The following is a 12,221-nucleotide window of genomic DNA, read 5'->3' as shown; positions in this document are numbered from 1 at the left end:
CCCTGCCCGTGAGGTTCCATATATAACCCCGAGGAGTGGCACAAGTCCTCTGGCAGGGTCTGGAAAGGGGAACCCACTCCCTGTCCCTGTCCGAGAGGTTCCATTTATAACCCTGAGGAGTGGCACAAGTCCTCTGGCAGGGTCTGGAAAGGGGAACCCACTCCCTGTTGCTGTCCAACTGGTTCCATATATAACTCTGAGGAGTGGCACAAGTCCCTGGGCAGGGTCTGGAGAGTTTGGCAAGTCTGTGTGAGCCAATTAGTGAACTCAGGACCTGCACAACACGGACAGTTTACACCTGAACTCGGTGGGTGGGGGGGGGGAGGTGGTCAATGTCTGCTGATGTCCATGCGGGTAGGATTGCTAGAGCTGTCTAAGAGGTTTTAAACTAATTTGGCAGCAGATCTGAACTGGAGTGATAGGGCTGAGGCGAATGTTGTTAGTTTTCAAACAGCGGCAGTGTGTATTTAGACTGCCACCATCGAGAGGCTGACGATAGGGCAAAATTTCAGTGGGCGGGATGAGTTGCAATGCAAAAGGGTGACAAAATGAAAAATGTGATGAATACGGAACTGAAGGTTTTATATGTTATATTTGAATGAGTGCAATACATCGAGTAAGGGAGATGGACTTGTGTCACAGTTACAGATTGGCATTGTGGGCGTCACCGAATGGTGGCTGAAGGAAGATTATAGCTGGGAGCTTCATGTCCAAGGATACAGATTGTACTGAATGGACAGGCAGATAGGCAGAGGGGTGGGGAGTGTCTATGTCAAAATGAAATCAAATCCTCGACCTGGTGAAATGGGATTGCAAGGTTTAGAATACTGACGTATAAGGGGTGAATACTGATGCACTCAAAGATCTTCTATTTTCTATTTGTAATTACTTTTTTTCAGTTTTTGGTGATCTGTTTTCACACTGACACAAGGGAGTATTTATTTCTGTTGATCAGTGTGAATAAAACAAATCGGAATCCAATCTGTCTCAATGTTGTAAAACAATAAAAGATGAAAACTTCCAAAGTGGCCGCATACTTTTTATAAGCACTGCAAGTGCAATTACGAAGAAAGCACGGCAGTGCCTCTCCTTCCTTTGAAGTTTGCAAAGCTGCAGCATATCACACACACACACACACACGCACACGCACACGCGCACACGCACACACACACACAGACACACACACACACACCACACACACACACACCACACACTCACACCAATCATACCGGTGCCCAAAAAGAACTGGGTGAACTGCCTCCATGACTATCCCCCAGTGGTGCTCACATCTACTGTGATGAAGAGCTTTGAGGGGTTGGTCATGTCTGGAATCAACTCCTGTCTGTGCATGGACCTGGACCCACTGCAATTTGCCGATCGCCACAATATACCTACAACAGACGCAATCTCACTGGCTCACACTCAGCCTTAGATCACCTGGACAATAGCAATACACAAGTCAGGCTGCTGATTACAGCTCAGCGTTCAACACAATCAGACCCTCAATTGTAATCAACAAGCTCCAAAACCTGGGCCTCTGTACCTCCTTCTGCAACTGGATCCTCACCAGGAGACCCCAGTCTGTGTGGATCAGAAATAACATCTCCTCCTTGCTGACTATCAACTCCGGCACACCTCAATGATGCGTGCTCAGCCCACTGCTCTACTCTCTCTACACCCACGTCTGGGTGTCTAGGCTCATCTATAAACTTGCAGATGACACAACTATAGTTGGTGGAATTTCAGATGGTGATGAGGAGGAGTACAGGAGTGAGATAGATCAGCAAGTTGAGTGGTGTCACAGCAACAACCTTGCATCAACATCATGAAGACAAAGGAATTGATTGTGGATTCAGGAAGGGGAAGTCGAGGGAACACACACCAGTCCTCATTGAGGGATCAGAAGTGAAAAGGGTGAGCAGTTTCCATTTCCTGCCTGTCAACATCTTTGAGGAACTATCCTGGGCCCAACATATTGATGCAGTTACAATGAAGGCACAACATCAGCTATATTTCATTCGGAGATTGAGGGGAATCCGTCTGTCACTAAATACACTTGCAAATTTCTACAGATGTACTGTGGAGAGCATTCTAAGTGGTTGCATCACTGCCTGGTGTGGAGAGGCCACTGCACAGGATCGGAAAATGCTGCAGAAAGTTGTAAACTCAGCCAGCTCCTTCATGGGCACTGGACTCCACAGCATCCAGGACACATTCAAAAGATGATGCCACAAAAAGGTGACATCCATCATTAAGGACCCCCATCAGCCAGGACATGCCTTTGTCTCATTGCTACATCAAGGAGGATGTACAGGACCCTGGAGACACTCTCACTGGTTCAGGAACAGCTTCTTCCCCACTGTCAGATTTCTAAATGGACAATGTACCGATAAACACTTTCTCAGAATTTTCCCTCTCGTTTTGCACTACATTTTAAATATAATTTTACACATTCTAATTGTAGTCTGCAGTTTTTATTACTAAATATTGCAATGCACTGCAGACACAAAACAACAAATTTCACCACATATGCCGGTGATATTAAATCTGATTCTGATACAAAAGCACACAGAGCTGGGCTCAGACATACAACACTCCCACATTCCTCCCTTTGTGACACCCTGCTTGCTCCGTGGCCCCCGGTATGAAGCTCAAACTGTTGCAACACCTGCCCTTTAAATTCATGGCTGAGGCTGTGTTGTGTCTGTTCACTGTTTGAGTTCGATATTAAATGAAGAGCATTGAATGGGAAGGAAGGTTTGAATAGAAGAATAAAGATCTCCTCTGAAGGTATATGGGGTCCTGGTGAGAGCGTACATGGAACACTGTGCACAGGTCTGGTCTCCCTCCCCGAGTCAGCCTGTGGGATGAAGGGAATGAAGAGATTTCCCAGATTGATTTAGGGGGTGAGGTAGTGTCCTCGGAGAGATTATACTGACCGGGCCTGTCTCAAAATTAGAGAAATAGAAGGCCGTCTGACTGAGACAGACAGAGTCTCACAGGGTATTGACAGGGTAGAGTCAGGAATGACGTCTCCTTTGACTGTGGTGAGGAATGGGGGTCACAGAATCCGAGTTCACCTCAGCAGGACTGAGATGAGGAGGAATTTCCTCACCCAGTGGGCAGCGAATCTTTGGAATTTTCTCCACAAGGTTTCTAAATTCGAAGGACAAATTTTGGGGCTCTGCGATGCTGGGAACGTTGCGCGAAAGTGGCGCTGAGGTCAAAGATCAGGCATGTTCTGTGTGAAAGGCAGAACAGACGCAAGCGGCCGAATGGCCTGCTCCAGTTTCTTACTTTCTAAAGTCCGAGTTTACCTTTGCGTCTGGTTCTCCCTTGACCTTCAGTCTGACCTTTTGCACAGGGGAGCGCTCACACTCCGGAGCTCCATCGGCAGCCGCTGCGGGCCAGCTCCCGTATCCCAGCAGCAGGAGACAGGACTGGGAGGAAACTCCGGACAATAGGCCCCGATCCACGGCGGGGAAAGACCGGGCTCCCCCTGTGTGGCTGAAACATCTCACGGAATCTCCGCCCGAATCTTCACCTCCGCCATCGGAAGGATTCAAAACTCCGGCCGCTGTTGCAGCCTTTACCCGGGGAGCTGCTCCCAATCTCGGGTCTCTCACCGGGTCCACTCGTTCCCGGTTCCAAACTTCGGTCCGCTCAGCGTCCCGCCCACTGACACTCCTCAGCCAATGGAGGCAAGATCCTCCCAGTGGTGTTCTCTGAATGGCTGTGAGTGTGTCTGAGGACGAGCTGCTACTGGGAGCTGGAGCTGTCAGTCACAGTTTGATCTCAGAAACAAAGCAAGTTCCCCGAGGCTCAAAGTTCAAAGTAAATTTTATTGTCAGAGTACATATAAGTCGCCACATACAACTCCTACAAACACACAGGGCAAAGCTACAGAATGGGAACTATATCTGGATCACTGAAAGATCAGCCAGAGTGCAGAAGACAACAAACTTCGCCAATGCAAATAAACAACGAGAACATGAAATAACAGCAGCGGCTGCCGATAGATGTCCGGTGCTCTCAGCGATCCCTGTTCAATCTGACAGGACAAGAAACAGTGAGGCGCAAAGGTAAACTTGTGTTTCAGAAATTAAGAAATAGAGAAGGCGTGGCCATTCGGCCCCTTGCGCCTCTTCTGCCCTTCACTCAGAACATGCTTGACTTTTGACCGAAGTACCACTTCCCTGCAACTTTCCATCACCGCTGAGCCCCAGGGTATGTCCATTCAATTTGGAAACCTTGTGGAGATAATTGCAATGATTCACTGCACTCTGGGTGAGGAAATTTCTCCTCATCTCAGTCCTGCTGAGTTGTCCTCGGATTTTGAGACTGTGAGCGCTGGTTCCACACCTTATGGGAAACATCATTCCAGCCCTTCCGCTGTAAATATCCTGTGAGATTGTATTTCTCTAATTCTGAGACAGGAATGTGATCTGTCTCAGTCAAACCACCTCTTATTTCACTCATTTTGAGACAGTCCCAGCACGATGATTTGTTGTGGGAGCATCTCTATGGACAAGCGAGTGAGTGTAGTTATCCTGTGTTGTTCCACAGCCTGATGGTTGAGGGGTGGGGCAAGTCCTGAGGCTCTTGAACCTTCTACCTGATCACAGCAGTGAGAAAAGTGTTTGCCTACGTGGTGAGCCTGATCACAGCCGCCTGTATCACCGTCCCCTCTGGCCTGCCCTATCCGGGATGAAAGGGATTGTGGAGAGTAAATATGTTACTCTGTCGAGTATCACTGTGATCCGTCCCCTCTGGCCTGCCCTATCCGGGATGAAAGGGATTGTGGAGAGTAAATATGTTACTCTGTCGAGTATCACTGTGATCCGTCCCCTCTGGCCTGCCCTATCCGGGATGAAAGGGATTGTGGAGAGTAAATATGTTACTCTATCGAGTATCACTGTGATCCGTCCCCTCTGGCCTGCCCTATCCGGGACCAAAGGGATTGTGGAAAGTAAATATGTTACTCTGTCGAGTATCACTGTGATCCGTCCCCTCTGGCCTGCCCTATCCGGGACCAGAGGGATTGTGGAAAGTAAATATGTTACTCTGTCGAGTATCACTGTGATCCGTCCCCTCTGGCCTGCCCTATCCGGGACCAAAGGGATTGTGGGGAGTAAATGTGGTACTCTGTCGAGTATCACTGTGATCCGTCGCCTCTGGCCTGTCCTATCCGGGACCAGAGGGATTGTGGAGAGTAAATGTGGTACTCTGTCGAGTATCACTGTGATCCGTCCCCTCTGGCCTGCCCTATCCGGGACCAAAGGGATTGTGGAGAGTAAATGTGGTACTCTATCGAGTATCATTGTGATCCGTCCCCTCTGGCCTGCCCTATCCGGGACCAAAGGGATTGTGGAGAGTAAATGTGGTACTCTGTCGAGTATCATTGTGATCCATCCCCTCTGGCCTGCCCTATCCGGGACCAAAGGGACTGCGGAGAGTAAATGTGTTATTCTGTCGAGTATTACTGTGATCCTGTCTCTCTCCCTACCCCTTATTATTCTTGTCTGTGATTGCAGTGTGACAATCTCTGGCCCAATGTCCCTTCTTTCTACAAACCCCGTTTCTGTCCTTAGTCAAGTGTCCTCTTTATCGGCACCGTCCACACGATCCTGCCACCCGTTCTGGGTTCTTCGTCGGGACCCGAAATCGACCTGCTCAATACCGGTTCTCTGTGCACACTCTCGCTTTTCCCCAGTCCGTTTAAAGAGTCAATTGTGCTCCTTATTCATCAGAATTTATGTCACCCTGGGGCCAGGTCTGACACAGCGAATTGAGATTATTTAACTTACAGGAGTGGGCAGGCTTGGGTCTGAGAGAGTTTAGAAAAGTCTGCACTGCCAGCTGGACATACTGAGCTGTCCAGGGGTTTGCCGGCATTGGACTCTCACGTATCCTTAAAACGAGCGATAAAGTACGCAAGGGATTCTCCTTTTTTTCTGTAGTTATCGGGTAAATTCACCAAAATCCACGGGCTGTCATTCAAATGGGTTTCCATACCTCAGTGACCCACTGTGCCATGGCTTGTATTCCAGCAGCCCCTCTGGTGTCTGCCTGGGAAAGGGGAACCCACTCCCTGTCCCTGTCCGAGAGGTTCTATAGATAACCCTGAGGAGTGGCACAAGTCCCCGGTCAGGGTCTGGAAAGGGGAACGCACTCCCTGTCCCTGTCCGAGAGGTTCCATATATAACCCTGAGGAGTGCAGGCAAGTCCCCGGTCAGGGTCTGGAAAGGGGAACCCACTCCCTTTTTCAGTGAATTCAGGTAAAGTCCGTGGTCCAGACGGTTATCCTGCTGAATTTTTAAATTCCTTTTCTTCTATACTCGGTCCTTGGCTTTGTAAATTTTTTTTAAAGATGTGTTAACTGTAGGTAAATAACCACAATCTTTTTATGATGCCTCCATTTCTCCAATTCTTAAAAAAGATAAAGACCCCACTTAATGTGTATCCTATCGGCCAATATCCTTGCTGAATACGGATTCTAAGATTTTTACCAATATTCTTGCCGCTAGATTAGAAAATGTATAACTTCTAATTATCTCTGAAGATCAGACCGGATTTATTAAAAACTGTTATTCATCTTTTAACATTAGAAAATTAATTCATATAATTTATACTTCTTCATCTAAAATACCAGAATGTGTCATTTCCTTAGAGGCTGAAAAAGCGTTCAATAGAGTTGAATGGCTATATTTATTTAATATGTTGCAGAATTTTAATTTTAGCTTGAAATTTATATTATGGATTAAATTAATGTATTATAAACCTTTGGCTTCGGTTCTTACCAATAATCAAAGATCTCCTTTTTTTCAGTTGCCCCGTGGTACGAGCCAAGGCTGCCCTTTAAGTCCTCTATTATTTGACATTGCTTTGGAACCTTTAGCCATTGCCATTCGTGAATCACCTAATATTTTTGGTATTACCCGTGGGTGAGGGACTTATAAGTTATCATTATATGCTGATGATTTGTTACTATACATATCTGATCCTGCTATTTCATCCTTGCTTGCTCAGTTTAGTAGCTTTTCTGGCTACAAACTGAATTTTAATAAGAGTGAATTATTTTCATTAAATATGCAAGTTCCAATTTATAAACACTTACCATTTAAAGTTGTCACAGATCATTTTACTTATTTGGGTATTAAAATTACCAAGAAATTATTCCCGCTATTTTATCCTTGTTGGTTCAATTTGGTACTTTTTCGGGTTATAAACTAAATTTAGATAAGAGTGAATTATTTCCTTTAAATGCACAAACTTTATTGAGTGATAGGATACCATTTAAAGTTGTTACTGATAACTTTACCTATTTAGGTATAAAAATTACCAAGAAATATAAAGATTTATTTAGACTGAATTTTTTACCTATGCTTCATCAAATTCATCAACTTACTACAAGATGGTCTCCTTTGTTTTTATCATTAATTGGTCGGATTAATGCTATTAAAATGATGATTTTACCGAAATTTTTATACTTATTTCAAGCCCTACCAGTTTTGATTTCTAAATCTTTTTTTGATAACATTGATTCAAAAATTTCCTCATTTGTGTGGCAAAATAAAAACCCTAGGTTAAGTAAAAAGCAATTACAAAAATCTAAAAAAGATGGTGGTTTAGCTTTACCCAATTTTAGATTTTATTATTGGGCAAATAATATTCGTAATTTAATGTATTGGAAACTAGATTTGGATTCACCACTGTGCCCACAGTGGGTAAATTTGGAATGTAATGAGGTAAAGGGATATTCTCTATTCTCTGTTCTTGGTTCTTGTCTTCCTGCTGATTTAGTTAAATTTAATAAACAAATATCTAATCCTGTTATTAAACATACATTACGAATTTGGTTTCAGTTTCGTAAGTTTTTTACTTTGAAAAACCTTGTTCTTGATAGCCCTATCTTACTTAATTTCTTTTTCAAACCCTCTTGGACAGATCAAGCTTTTAACATATGGAAAAGGAAAGGTATAAAATGTTTTCGTGATCTCTTTTTTGAAGATACTTTGATGTCATTTGACCAACTTTCCAACAAATTTGAATTACCTAAATCTAATTTTTTCAGATATTTACAAATTAGAAATTTCTTACATAAAGTTTTACCATCTTTTCCTAATTCAACTTTGGTGGACTTTACAGATTTGATTTTTACCTTAAATCCTTGTCAGAAGGGATTAGTAGCTTTTATTTATAATATGATTATGAAGATACAACCAGAAATATCAGTTAGAATTAAACAAGAATGGGAAAAAGAACTTCGATATAATATATCAACAGATAAATGGGAAAAAATTTTGCAAATGGTTAATTCCTCTTCTGTATGTGCTAAACATGCTTTAATACAATTTAAAATTGTACATAGAGCTCATATGTCTAAAGATAAACTTGCTCGATTCTATTCTCATATTAACCCTCAATGTGACAGATGTCATTCAGAAGTGGCCACATTGACCCATATGTTTTGGTCATGTCCCACTTTACATAATTATTGGAAGGACATATTTACTACTATTTCCTCAATTTGGAATATAGATTTACAACCTCATTTTATTACTGCAATTTTTGGCATATCAAATGAAGATGGTACTCAGTTTTCCCCTTCAATCAGACGAATGATTGCTTTTGTAACATTAATGGCCAGAAGGTCTATATTACAAAATTGGAAAGAAGTAAATCCTCCTACCACGTTTCAATGGCTTTCTCAAACTATTTCTTATTTGAGCCTGGAAAAAATTAGAAGCACTATTTTTGACTCATCAATTAAATTTGAAGAAACTTGGAGACCGTTTATTCGACATTTTCATATGAATTAATTTGGCCTTTTCCAGACTTTCTTTCTGCTTATTCATGTTCAGGTATGGAGTTCCGGAGTTTGTTGACACTATCATATACTTGTAAATTATTATTGTTGCCCATGTTAGTTTAGTTTAGAGTTTTATTTTTCTTAATATATACTTTTTTTTCACATATTTTCAATTTTTTTTTCTCTTTTTTAATGGTTATTTTTGTTTTTTTTCATATATAATCATATGGACTTGATTGATTAAGGCATTTTCTTCTGTTGATGTTTAATAGGATATTGTTATCTTATTATCAACGTGATTTCAAGTCTACTGTATTCATAATTTACTCATTATTATGTTATGTTTTTTTTTGTGTATATGTGAAAATTAATAAAAAGACTGAAAAAGAAAAAAAAATTACCAAGAAACATAAGGGTTTATTGAAATTTAATTTTTTACCTTTAATTGAACAAATCAAGCAACTTGTTACCAGGTGGTCCCCATTATCTCTGTCATTGGTCAAATTAATACTATCAAGATGATAGTATTACCGAAATTTTTATATTTATTCCAAGCATTACCAATTTTTATTCCTAAATCTTTTTTTGATATTATTGACTCCAAAATATCCTCTTATGTGTGGCAGAATAAAAATCCTTGATTAAGTAAAAAAATATTTACAGAAGCCTAAGAAGGAAGGTGGTTTTGCTTTGCCAAACCAGAGACTTTACTATTGGGCAGTTAATATTCAATATTTAATATTTTGGACACAAGAATCGGTCATAGTACCTTGCCCACAATGGGTAAATTTGGAGTGTAAATCTGTACAAGACGTCTCATTGTTTTCTATTTTAGGATCTTCGCTTCCTTTTGCTTTATCTAAACCGAATAAACAAATAGCTAATCCTATAGTTAAACATACATTAAGAAAATGGTTTCAATTTCGTAAATTCTTTAGCTTGAATAATTAAGCCCTATTATATCTAACTTCTTTTTCCAGCCCTCTTTTATGGACCAAGCCTTTGTGTTATGGAAAACAAAAGGTATAACATTTTTTTTGTGATTTATTTTTAGATAACAGTTTTATGTCCTTTGAACAGCTATCCAGACTAAAACTCATTTTTTTTAGATTCTTGCAAGTTAGGAATTTCTTCAATGTTAATATTTTCCGAAATTATGTCCAATGGACATTACAGCAAAAATAGGGCTCACATGTCCAAGGATAAACTCGCTTGATTTTATTCTTATGTTAATCCAGCCTGTGACAGATGTCATTCTGAAGTCACTTCATTGACCCACATGTTCTGGCGTTGCCCCTGTTTGCAAAATTTTTGGAAAGATTTTTTTGGTATTATTTCAACAGTTCTGAATATCAAATTGCAACCACATTCTATTACTGCAATTTTAGATTTACCAATGGTGGATAATAGTTGTTTATCCTCCCCCCCCCCCCCCCCCACCAGCCTGGCGGATAGTTGCATTTGTTACATTAATGGCTAGAAGATCTGTCCTATTGAATTGGAAAGAAATTAGTCCTCCAACTATATTTCAGTGGTTTTCTCAAACTATTTCTTGTTCGAGTTCAGAAAAAATTACAAGTGTTGTCTCTGACACTTCAGTTAAATATGAAGAAACTTGGAGACCATTTATTCAACATTTTCATATAAGCTAACCTGACTTTTCCTAAACCTTACTTTTATTGTCCTTAATTATTTGGATGGTGGTGCGGAGTTTTTGACGCTACTGTGTATAATTGATATAATGCAATGGCCCATGTCGGTTAGGATTTTTTTCATTTTGTGTGTGGGGGGGAGGGTTTTTAATTTTCTCCGTTTTTTGTAACCACTATGAGTTTGGGAGGTTATTATCATCTATTTGTATTTATACCTTAACCTATTAGTTATGTACTCTCAAACTCTTTGTATTCATGTTTCATTTATGTTTGTTTAAAATCTATAAAAAGATTTAAAAAGAAAGGACTACTCTGAGGAAAGGGTGGAATAGGCGGAACGGGCCGAATGGCCAGACATGCTCCTGTTTGTTATTTTCTGAAGCACGAGTTTACCTTTGCCCCTTGTTCTCCCTTGGTTTTCAGCCGTTCGGATTGCACAGGGGAGCGGTGAGAGCTCCGGAGATCCACCGGCAGCCGCTGCGGGGCAGCTCCCGTCTCCCAGCAGGAAGGGACGGGTCTGGGAGACAACTCCAGACAACAGGCCCCGATCCTCGGCGGGGAAAGGCCGGGCGCCCTCCGTGTAGCTGAAACATCTCACGGAATCTCCGCCAGTCGCTTCAGCTCTGCCTTCGAAAGGATTCACGACCCGCCGGTGGTGCAGCCGAAACCCGAGGCGCAGCTCCCGGTCTCCGGCCCACTCGGTCCCGGTCCAAACAGCGCCCCGCCCACTGCCACCCCTCAGCCAATGAGGGTATCCTTCTCCCAGCGGTGATCGCTGATTGGCTATGTGTGTGTGAGGTCGGGCTGCTACTGGGAGCTGGAGGTGTCAATCACAGTTTGTTCACAGAATTAAAGGAGTTTCCCCGAAACTCAAATTTCAAAATAAATTTTGTTATCAGAGTACAGATAAATCACCACATACAACCCCAATAAGCATTTTCATGCGGACATACTTAGAAAAAGTAGAGAATAGTAACGATAACAGAAGCAGGCAGTGAAAGATCAGCCAGAGTGCTGAAGGTAACAAACTGTGCAAATACAGAGAAACAGCGATAAATCACAAGAGCATGAAATAACCGCAGCGGCTGCTGATGGATCTCCGGAGCTCTCACCGCTCCCCTGTGCAATCCGACAGGCGGAAGGCCAAGGGAGAACAGGCGCAAATGTCAACTCGTGATTTAGAAAATAAGAAACAGGAGCAGGCGTGGCCATTCGGCTCGTTGCGCTGTTCTGCCTCTCCCTCGGAACATGGCTGACCTTTGACCTCAGCGCCACTTGCCTGCAACGTTCCCAACATCGCCGAGCTCCTAAATATGTCCGTTTAATTTAGAAAACTTGTGGAGAAAACAAATATTCACTGTATTGTGTTGGACAAATTTCTCCTCATCTCAGTCCTGCTGAGGTGACCTCGGATTTTGAGTCTGTGATCACTGGTTCCACTGCCCAGCCAGGAGAATCATCATTCCTGCCCCTACCCTGTAAATACCCCGTGAGACTGTGTCTGTCTCAGTCAGGAAGCTTCTCCATGTGAACCTTGTGTTAATGAAATTGGTGACAGTTCTTTCAGACCAGCAGCTTTGACCACAAGAACACCAGACAGTGGTCAGCACGGAATGTCCTGCAGTTAATGCAGGAGGAGGACTGGATGGACACAGTGGAGTGGTTCCCTGAGCAGACAGTCCAGACCATCTGGCAGAATGCCTCATCACAAGATCTCACCAACAGGCAGCAAGACCTCACCTGTCTGGCGGCAAGAG

This window comes from Hypanus sabinus, assembly GCF_030144855.1.
Source record: "Hypanus sabinus isolate sHypSab1 chromosome X2 unlocalized genomic scaffold, sHypSab1.hap1 SUPER_X2_unloc_25, whole genome shotgun sequence".
Taxonomy (NCBI): Eukaryota; Metazoa; Chordata; class Chondrichthyes; order Myliobatiformes; family Dasyatidae; genus Hypanus; species Hypanus sabinus.
This window is presented reverse-complemented; position numbering follows the sequence as displayed.